The sequence below is a fragment of the Anolis sagrei genome, chromosome 10, assembly GCF_037176765.1.
Source record: "Anolis sagrei isolate rAnoSag1 chromosome 10, rAnoSag1.mat, whole genome shotgun sequence".
Classification (NCBI taxonomy): Eukaryota; Metazoa; Chordata; class Lepidosauria; order Squamata; family Dactyloidae; genus Anolis; species Anolis sagrei.
This window is the reverse complement of record NC_090030.1, coordinates 18,579,636-18,591,638: the sequence shown is the minus strand read 5'-3', so window position 1 is coordinate 18,591,638 and position 12,003 is coordinate 18,579,636.

Here is a 12,003-nt window from a genome sequence, read left to right as displayed (position 1 = left end):
CATAGACACAATATGCATGTACACATATAAACACTCAAATACACAAATATATACACACACATTTATACACACAAATATACACAAATACATATATATAAGCAAACACACATATATACACAAATATATACACACATATACACAATATGCATGTACACATATAAACACACAAATATATACACACACATATATACACAAATATATAGACACATATACACAATATGCATGTACACATATAAACACACAAATACACAAATATATACACACACACATATATACACAAATATATACACACATATACACAATATGCATGTACACATATAAACACTCAAATACACAAATATATACACACACACATATATACACAAATATATACACACTTATACACAATATGCATGTACACATATAAACACTCAAATACACAAATATATACACACACATTTATACACACAAATATACACAAATACATATATATAAGCAAACACACATATATACACAAATATATACACACATATACACAATATGCATGTACACATATAAACACTCAAATACACAAATATATACACACACACATATATACACAAATATATACACACTTATACACAATATGCATGTACACATATAAACACTCAAATACACAAATATATACACACACATTTACACACACAAATATACACAAATACATATATATAAGCAAACACACATATATACACAAATATATAGACACATATACACAATATGCATGTACACATATAAACACTCAAATACACAAATATATACACACACACATATATACACAAATATATACACACTTATACACAATATGCATGTACACATATAAACACTCAAATACACAAATATATACACACACATTTATACACACAAATATACACACATACATATATATAAGCAAACACACATATATACACAAATATATACACACATATACACAATTTTCATGTACACTTATAAACACACAAATACACAAATATACACACACATATATACACATATACATATATACACCCACATATATTTATGCAAACACATATATACAAAGATATATACGCACACATACACACATAACACATATACACAGACTGGGCCACAGCAACATGTGGCAGGGGACGGCTATATATAAATAAAAATGTAATGTTTGTTTGTGGGATTAACAGAACTCAAAAACCACTGGATGATGCGCACAGATCCAAATCAGGTGGCCTTTTGCAGTTGACAGATCGTGATTTTGTCGATGTTTATTGTTTCCAAATGTCGGCTGAGGTCTTTTTGGCACGGCACCCAGTGCGCCAATGACCACTGAGACCAACTGTACTGGTTTATGCCAGAGCCTTTGCAGTTCGATTTTGAGGTCTTGATAGCGGTTGAGTTTTTCCTGTTGTTTTTCCTCAATGCGACTGTCACCTGGTATGGCGACATCAATAATCCAAATTTTTTCTTTTCCGCAATCGTGATGTCTGGTGTATTGTGTTCCAAAACTTTGTCAGTTTGGATTTGAACATCCCACAGTATTTTTGCATGTTCATTTTCCACGACCTTTGGGGGTTTATGATCCCACCAATTCTTTGCTGCTGGCAGGTGGTACTTGTGACATAAGTTCCAGTGAATTACTTGGGACACAGAGTTGTGCCTCTGTTTGTAGTCCGTCTGTGCAATTTTCTTGCAACAGCTGAGGATATGATCCATGGTTTCATCAGCTTCCTTGCACAGTCTGCATTTTGGGTCATCCGCTGATTTTTCAATCCTGGCCTTAATGGCATTGGTTCTGATGGCTTGCTCCTGGGCTGCAAGAATCAGGCCTTCTTCTGTCTCTTTCTTCAGGGTTCCATTCATGAGCCATAACCAGGTCTTCTCCTTGTCAATTTTTCCTTCAATCTTCTCAAGGAACTGCCCATGTAAGGCTTTGTTGTGCCAGCTGCCAGCTCTGGTTTGAAGTGCAGTTTTCTTGTACTGACTCTTTGTCTGCTGTGCTTTGAGAAGTTTCTGATTATTGATTTCAATTAAAGCAGGTTCTTGGCTTTCCTTGACATATTCTGCCAGGATGTGTTTTTCTTCTTCTTTGTTTTACTTGTAAAAGTCCTCTGCCACCAGACTTTCTAGGCAGATAGAGCCGGTCAACATCACTGCGAGGATGTAATGAACTATGAATGGTCATGAGTTTTCGAGTTTTTCTGTCCAAATGGTCCAGTTCTGCCTGCATCCAGTTTATGATGCCAGCAGTATATCTTATGACAGGCATGGCCCAGGTGTTTATGGCCTTGATGGTATTACCTCCATTGAGCTTGCTTTTGATAATATTTCTGACCCTTTGAATGTATTCTTTGCTGACCATAGTTTTGACATGTTCATGTTTTGATGTTGTCCAGCTGTAGTATGCCCAGATATTTATGGCTGGTGACACTTTATTGCTTGGCCATTGGGCATATTTATGCTCTCACTTTCAATTATTTTTCCCTTCTTCAGTGCCAATGTTGAACATTTGTTGACAAGTCCATAGTTTTCATTATTATTATTATTATTATTATTATTATTATTATTATTATTATGTGTAGTATTACTGCTCAAGCAGGGGGCTCAAGAAGGGAGCTTTGAGATGGTAGAACAGAAGCTCTCCAAAGCTCTAGGTGCTCTTACTGCCTACTACAGGGAAAACCAGCTGATCCCTAACCCATCTAAAACACAGACATGTGCCTTTCATCTCAAGAACAGAGAAGCATCCCGAGCTCTGAAGATCACCTGGGAAGGAATCCCACTGGACCATTGCAGCGCACCCAAATACCTGGGAGTCACTCTGGACCGTGCTCTTACCTACAAGAAGCACTGCCTGAACATCAAGCAAAAAGTGGGTGCTAGAAACAATATCAAACGAAAGCTGACTGGCACAACCTGGGGATCACAACCAGATACAGTGAAGACATCTGCCCTTGCGCTGTGCTACTCTGCTGCTGAGTATGCACGCCCAGTGTGGAACACATCTCACCATACTAAAACAGTGGATGTGGCTCTTAATGAGACATGCCGCATTATCACGGGGTGTCTGCGCCCTACACCACTGGAGAAATTACACTGCTTAGCCGGTATTGCACCACCTGACATCCGCCGGGAAGTAGCAGCCAATAGTGAAAGGACCAAGGCAGAGACATCTCCAGCTCATCCCCTGTTTGGGTATCAGCCAGCACGCCAACGACTTAAATCTAGACATAGTTTTCTAAGATCTACAGAGACACTCGCTGGAACACCTCAGCAAGCGAGAGTCCAAAAGTGGCAGACTCAAACCCAGCACCTCAACCAATGGCTGATACCAAATGAGAAACTCCCTCCTGGGCACGCAGAAGACTGGGCAACTTGGAAGGCGCTGAACGGACTGCGCTCTGACACCATGAGATGCAGAGCCAACCTTCAGAAATGGGGCTACAAAGTGGAATCCTCGACATGCGAGTGTGGAGAAGAGCAAACCACTGACCACCTGCTGCAATGCAACCTGAGCCCTGGAGGACCTTCTTGCAGCAACACCGGAAGCACTCCAAGTGGCCAGATACTGGTCAAAGGACATTTAACCAACTACCAAACTCACAAGCTGTGTATTTTTCTGTTTGTTTGCTTTGTTCTGTTAGAAATGTAATATAATGGACTGGTTGCTCTGACAGGACAAATAAATGAGTAGTATGTATACACATAGTTGTAATACAAAGATAGTTCCACTAGGTGTCGGTGTTTCCTCATTTGGGTGCCAGAATGCAATTTGCACTAATGAATTGTGCAATTTTTGAGTCCCTGGGTGCCTTTGCACACATAAATGCTTTGTTTATTTAAACAGCGACTACTCCATAAGACAATGGACTTCAGCCCTGCTTATTCTGAATCTGCCGTCACAGCGAGATGCCACTAAAAGTCAATTAAATGAGGCATTGCGCTCCAAGAGAATGCTTCCCCTTTTAAATTTTTCATTAAAAGCTGCCCTGCCGACAATGAGGCCTTGGCGGGGAACTCATTTATATGCTCCACTTTGAAACAAATGGAAAGGCAGAAGAAACCTCCAATATCATGCCAGCATTTTATAAAACATAATTTCCAAAAATATGTTATTGTAGCTGTGAAATAGTATTAAAAATAGTTATTATGTTGGATGCCTGCTTGGAAAATGCCAAATAATGCCATCCTTGAGGCACCTTGCATGATTTGCTGTGATCTTTGCAACAATCTGGGTATATAGGTGAGCATTATGATTTCTGTATACAAATAGGAAGGCCAAGGGACCAAGCATTTGATTGTTCTATCTAACTCATATGCTGAATATATTCAATTTAAATATGGAGAAAGGAGGTGTGAAAACTGGAGGAAGGAAAATCCACAATTGAATGTATACAGACAACAACATGCTACTAGCAAAAGATAGCAAAGATGTGGCGCAATCACTGAAAAAAAGACAAAGGAAGCAGCATTCTCGCCAAAGCATCCAGATGCCTTTCTTAGAGATACAGGTTTTGAACCCAGAGCTTTGCTGGTCTGCAAAGTATTCCTGTATTCCAGAAGTCCCCTGGCACCTATCCATTGGGGTGGGAAATCCGGGGAATCCACTCCTGGTTTTGCAGGAGCTATCCAATGTACTGAACCAAGTTGGAGCCAGATTTCAGCACCTTGGATAGCTCTTTGGGGAAAATGGTCAGGGAAAGTAGCATGTGTTTTAATGTCAACGAGAGCATTTTGATATATCAAGACTGGCCTTAAGATTTAGCCCATATACTCATGTAAAATTTGGAGACAATTTGGAGAGTCAAATTATGGCTCAGAGAGGGGAAAGCAAATATGACACACATTAATCCAAATTTTTGGATTGATTTCCCCCCTAAATGTCTAACCTTGTCCATGAGTACATAGGCATATATGGACATACATAGGGTATATATAGCTATTATTTATTTATTTATTTATTTCTGCTACTTATACCCCGCCCTTCTCACCCCCGAGGGGGGACTCAGGGCGGCTTACACAGACGGCACAATTCGATGCCCTTATACAAATACATACAAATATAAAAAATATAAAACAGTAATTAATAATTAACAGATTAAAAACATTAATATATAGCACCATAGCACAACAATAAGCAATCTCATGGTCAGTGTTTCGCGTTCCATAGGTCCAATAGGTTAAAATAGGTTCCTACAGTATTTGCCTTTCATTATGGTCCTTCTTTTTAGCTGCCAGAGTTTCCGAAAGCCTGGTCCCACATCCAAGTTTTCAGCTGTTTCCTGAATGAGAGAAGGGAGGGCGCTGTTCTAATCTCCCCGGGGAGTGAGTTCCACAGGTGAGGGGCCACCACTGAGAAGGCCCTGCTCCTCGTCCCCGCCAGTCTCACCTGCGATAAAGGCGGGGTCGAGAGCAGGGCCCCCCCAGAGGATCTTAAACTCCGAGGTGGTGTGTAGAGGGAGATCCGTTCGGACAAGTACACTGGGCCGGAGCCGTATAGGATTTTATAGGTCAAAACCAGCACCTTGAATTGTGCTCGGAATTGGATCGGCAGCCAGTGGAGCTGGCATAACAGGGGGGTGGTGTGCTCCCTGTATGCCGCTCCGGTGAGCAATCTGGCTGCCTCCCGTTGGACTAGTTGAAGTTTCCGAGCAGTCTTCAAGGGCAACCCCACGTAGAGTGCGTTGCAGTAATCCAGCCGGGATGTGACAAGAGCGTGGACCACCGTGGCCAGATCCGACTTCCCAAGGTACGGGCGCAGCTGGCGCACAAGTTTTAATTGTGCGAAAGCTCTCCCGGCCACCGCTGAGACCTGGGGTTCCAGGCTCAGCGGTGAATCCAGGATCACTCCCAAGCTGCGAACCTGCGTCTTCAGGGGGAGTGTAACCCTGTCTAACACAGGCTGTAACCCTATACCCTGTTCGGCCTTACGACTGACCAGTAGGACCTCTGTCTTGTCTGGATTCAGTTTCAATTTGTTAGCTCTCATCCAGTCCGACACAGCAGCCAAGCACCGATTCAAAGTCTGGACAGCCTCCTTAGTGACAGGTGGAAAGGAGTGACAGATTTGGACATCATCTGCATAGAGATAACATCTCATTCCGAAACTCCGAATGATCTCCCCCAGCGGCTTCATGTAGATGTTGAATAACATCGGGGACAGAATTGAACCCTGTGGGACTCCACACAACAACGGTTGTGGGGCCGAACAGGTGTCACCCAACGACACCTTCTGAGACCGACCCTCAAGGAAGGATCGGAGCCACCGCAGAGCAGTGCCCCCGAGCCCCATATCCATGAGGCGTCCCAGAAGGATACCGTGATCGACGGTATCGAAGGCCGTTGAGAGGTCCAGCAGAACTAACAGGGACACACTCCCCCTGTCTAGTTCCCTGCGCAGATCATCTACCAAGGCGACCAAGGCTGTCTCAGTACCATGTCCCGGCCTAAAGCCAGACTGTGCCGGATCTAGATAATCAGTGTCTACCAGAAACTAGCTAGGGATTGTGGCGCAGCTGGCTGAGTGTCAGCTGCATTAAGATCACTCTGACCAAAAGGTCATGAGTTTGAAGCCAGCCCGGGCTGGAGTGGGTGTCCAGCCATTGTGTAGCCTGTTGTCAACCTTTGCAACCCGAAAGACAGTTGCATCTGTCAAGTAGGAAAATAAGGTACCACCTTGTGTGGGAGGCTAAATTAACTAATTTATGAGGCCATAAAGAAAAAAGACTCCAGGGAATGTGGAATGCGGAAGAACTTCATCGGTGTCGCTGATGGACGATAAAAAAAGCAGCAGCTCCCCTGACGGCCAGAAAAAAAAGTTAAATAGCCTCGGTGTATTGTCTGTTATACGTTGTTTGTCAAACTGGCATTGAATGTTTGCCATATATGTGTATACTGTAATCCGCCCTGAGTCCCCTGCGGGGTGAGAAGGGCGGAATATAAAAACTGTAAATAAATAAATAAATAAATAAATCCTCCACCAGCATTGTATTCTCCACTAGTTATTCATTATGTATATAATTTCAGATTGATTGTGATCAGAACTGGGCTTGTTCAGGACTCAGACTCCACTAGTCTCTCCACTAGTTATTTGCTTTGTATATAGTTCAGATTGCTTGCTGTATTGTATATGTGTCTGTTGGTTTGCAGTTTTCTTTAACTCTTTGATGTGGAAGGGGCTGCAGACCATGTGATCAGAACTGGGCTTGTTCAGGACTCAGACTCCACTAGTCTGTCCACTAGTTATTTGTTCAGTATATAATTCAGATTGCTTGCTGTATTGTATATGTGTCTAATGGTTTGCAGTTTTCTTTAACTCTTTGATGTGGAAGGGGCTGCAGACCATGTGATCAGAACTGGGCTTATTCAGGACTCAGACTCCACTAGTCTCTCCACTAGTTATTTGTTTAGTATATAGTTCAGATTGCTTGCTGTATTGTATATTTGTCTATTGGTTTGCAGTTTTCTTTAACTCTTTGATGTGGAAGGGGCTGCAGACCATGTGATCAGAACTGGGCTTATTCAGGACTCAGACTCCACTAGTCTCTCCACTAGTTATTTGTTTAGTATATAATTCAGATTGCTTACTGTATTGCTTACTGTATTGTATATGTGTCTATTGGTTTGCAGTTTTCTTTAACTCTTTGATGTGGAAGGGGCTGCAGACCATGTGATCAGAACTGGGCTTGTTCAGGACTCAGACTCCATTTTAGAACAGTATGCTTTTGACTTCAATGTAGGAACGGTATGCTTAGAGACTCAATTGGATCTTCAAACTAGACAGAGATCCTATAGACTCTCAGAACAGAGATTTTTTTGGATTATGGACTATTGATGCCCTTTGTTATCTACACACAGAAACTACTTCAAATCAATTTGTAACTGGATTGATAAGCAAAGTAACTGTATGCTGAATACATGAAATTTGTGAGTAAACCAATTTTGTTGCTTTTAAAGAAGTCTACTTATTTTTGTCTCTTGAGATCATGATGTAAAGGAAAATATATTTTAAGAGAATGTAGTTGGTGGTGCAGTGTGTTAAACCACTGAGCGGCTGAACTTGCTGACTTTTTTTTTTGCGTGTCAAGAGCAACCTGAGAAACTGCAAGTCGCTTCTGGTGTGAGAGAATTGGCCATCTGCAAGGACATTGCCCAGGGGATGCCTTGTGGGAGGCTTCTCTCATGTCCCTACATGAGGAGCAGGAGCTGATAGAGGGAGCTCATCTGCCTCTCCCCAGATTCAAACCTGCAACCTGTCGGTCTTCAGTCCTGCCGGCACAGGGTTTAACCCACTGCGCCACCGGGGGCTCCAACTTGCTGACTGAAAGGTCACCAGTTCGAATCCGGAGAGCAGGGTGAGCTCCTGCTGTTAGCCCCAGTTTCTGCCAACCTAGCAGTTTGAAAACATTCAAATGTGAGTAGATAAATAGGTACCGCTTCTGCAAGAAGGTAATGGTGCTCCATGCAGTCATGCCAGCCACATGACCTTGGAGGTGTCTATGGATAACGCCAGTTCTTCATCCTAAAAATGGAGATGATCACCACCACCACCCCCCCCCCCCCAGACTTAATGTCAGGGGAAACCTTTACCTTTACTAGATGTTTTTGGGCAACTAAAAAGAAACACTTCTGAAACTCTGCTTTATGTTTGTGCATGGTATATCTTTGTCCCTAACCATTCAAAGACATACCTAGGCACATCAGTGTAACATCTGAGAAACCTAGTTGCTTTGCATGAATGCTGGTGAATGCCATTTTCCCAAAATGTTATGACTCTAGCAGATCATTCTTTTTACTAAGAGCTTAAGTGGTTGAGTGGGGAAAGAAAAGGACCTGGGGCTGTTAGGAATTGTGGGAGTTGAAGTCCAAAACACCTGGAGGACCGAAATTTGCCCATGCCTGGTACAGATGCATCCCACATTATTTTCAGTACATGAATGGCCTTTGTAAACGCTTCGTCCCCATTTTCCGCTCCATCAAATGGGTTCTGATGACCAACCCTATCCAAATATTTCTGTGGTTCCCCCTCCTGTATCTCAACTCTCCACTTCATAAAATGATTGACGATTTCATTAAGATCTAGAGTATCGGTGTCTCAAAGGGATGGCAGCCGACACCGGCAAGATACCATCAGATTGTGAAAAGCTACCTTTATCCCATGACCAAACCGTGTGTGGAGGGTCAGACATCCAGCGTCCAGGCTGAGGCTCAATAAAACTTCATGGAAACTCGATCACCTCCAATAATTATAACAGGGGATAACATTACATGAGGGTTTAAACTAGCATGACATTTTCAGGGAGGGGGGCAGAAATAAAGCTGTAGTGTTTCATGTTCTTTAATTTTCCTTGCCAAAGAGAGCTGGTCCCACTCCAAACTACAAATCCCAGGAGTCCATAGCACTGAGCCACAGCAGTTGAAGTGTTGTCAAACTGCATTAATTCTACAGTGTATTGGCATCCTATGTCTCTCAGATGAGGATCCTACTGCAACATGAAAATAAGCTATGTTGTTGAAGGCTTTGATGGCCGGAATCACTGAGTTGCTGTGAGTTTTCCGGGCTGTATGGCTACGATCCAGGAACATTCTCTCCTGACGTTTCACCCACATCTATGACAAGCATTCTCAGAAGTTATGAGGTCTGTTGGAAACTTGACAAGTGGGGTTTATATATCGGTGGAATAATGTCCAGGGTGGGAGAAAGAACTATTGTCTTGATGCCTCCAGGCAGGAAGCAGCCAGGCTTAGAAGCTGCAAGGCCATTCAATGTTAATCATAGAATCATAGAATCAAAGAGTTGGAACACGCCATGCAAGTGGAACAGAAACAGTCTGGCTCTCTGTTTTGCTTTGAGGCACATGCACACCATGATCATAGAATCATAGAATCATAGAGTTGGAAGAGACCTCATGGGCCATCCAGTCCAACCCCCTGCCAAGAAGCAGGAATATTGCATTCAAATCACCCCTGACAGATGGCCATCCAGCCTCTGTTTAAAAGCTTCCAAAGAAGGAGCCTCCACCACACTCCAGGGCAGAGAGTTCCACTGCTGAACGGCTCTCACAGTCAGGAAGTTCTTCCTCATGTTCAGATGGAATCTCCTCTCTTGTAGTTTGAAGCCATTGCTCCACGTCCTAGTCTGCAAGGAAGCAGAAAACAAGCTTGCTCCCTCCTCCCTCTGGCTTCCTCTCACCACCTTCATTAGCATGTGGACAATTTCAACAAAAAGGAAGAGACCATGAAAATGTACAAAATCTGGCTACCAGTATTAAAAAAACTCTAAAATTACAACAACAAAACAGCAGAGAGGAAACAACCAGGCACATCTTAAAACCTCTCAACAAAAGATTTTCTCAGGCTCAGCCAGGCCTTCAAATGCTAATGAAGGTGGTCAGTTGAAACATTCACACCTAGCTCCAGCAGAGAAGAGCTCTTTGCCCCACCCCAGCCATTCCACAGATATATAAACCCATTGTCCTAATTCTAACAGACCTCACTACCTCTGAGGATGCTTGCCATAGATGCAGGCGAAACGTCAGGAGGAATGCCTCTAGAACATGGCCCTATAGCCTGAAAAAACCTAAAGAAATTACTCTTTTTCACCAAGAGAATGAAAATAATAGGACATTGTCCTCTGGTGACCCCTAGTGGACAATTCAGATACTGAAAATAACTGGGAAATAATATTATCTGGCACCCCCTAGTGGACAATTCAGATACTGAAAATAATGGGAAAATAATACTGTCTGGCATTCCCTAGTGGACAATTCAGATACTGAAAATAATAGGATAATAATACTCTCTAGCACCCTCTAATGGACAATTCAGATACTGAAAATAATAGGATAATAATACTCTCTGGCACCTCCTAGTCAACAATTCAAATACTGAAATTAATACTCTTTGTTGCCCCCTAGTGGCCAAGTCAGATATAGAAAATAATAGGAAAATAATACCCACTAGTGCTTCCTAATGGCCAATTGAGATTAACATATGCAAATTAGGACACTGGTGATACATTTTTTGTAGAAATTTATTGGAGGACCTATAGAGGTTTTCTCCCTAGAAAGTTGACCATAGGATTGCCCTGGATTACCTAGAGATTTCTATGCAGAACATATTGAGCGAAATCACCAAATACTACAATTTCCAAAAGTCAAGATGGTGAAAATCAGGGGATGTCTGTAATGCATTATTTTGGAGTGAGTTGTTTTCATAACGGAAAGACTCCTTCAAAGTAAGATTGTGGGAATAATTCTCCCTGGGTTTTGTCCTTGTTTATTGTGGGCAAGGAGAATCCAGATTTCAACCAAAGGTTGTGTCTGGCGGTTTTTCACCTTTGGAGGTGGCTGAGTCACTTATATTTGGGGAAATATTGCAATTTATTCCACCGTGGTGGGTCTGGGCACACCTGCTGGGCATTTCATAGTTCAAGCTCAGCAAACCCTGGCGTTGTGATGGGCTGCCAGACCCCAGGATTCAATTCGATGACCTTTCGTGAATCCCGCTTTGCACGGCCAATACCTTCAGAGGGAGGGAAGGGGGACAAGCATCACCGCCTCCGAATCCTCAACGGGCTCATTGGGCAAATTGCAGGAGACAGCTTTCCCTATCTGGTTGGCTATCCCAAAACATTGTCCCCATAAATTGAGTTCAGAAGGCTGGCCTCATCAGCCTGGGACCCTGGGATTGTGTCTCTTCCCCAATTTGTGCTGAAATAATGTCATTTTTTTCTCATTCGAGCATCATTTGAGCATCTTGATTTGATTTATATTTCACTTGTCTCCTGTATGGGGCCCAAACACTTGGCACTGTGTCCCTTTATATTGTCACCAACTCATTGTGACCCTAAAGCGAAACTCTCAAGAAGATTTCTGAGGCTGAGAGAGTGCCACCCAATCGAACCCTTGTTTCCAGAGTCTTGGGGCCCATCTACAATGCATTATACGGTCAGTTGATTCCTATAATGTATTTCATATAATGTACTATAATTAAAAGTCAATGGTCACGTTGGGAGTC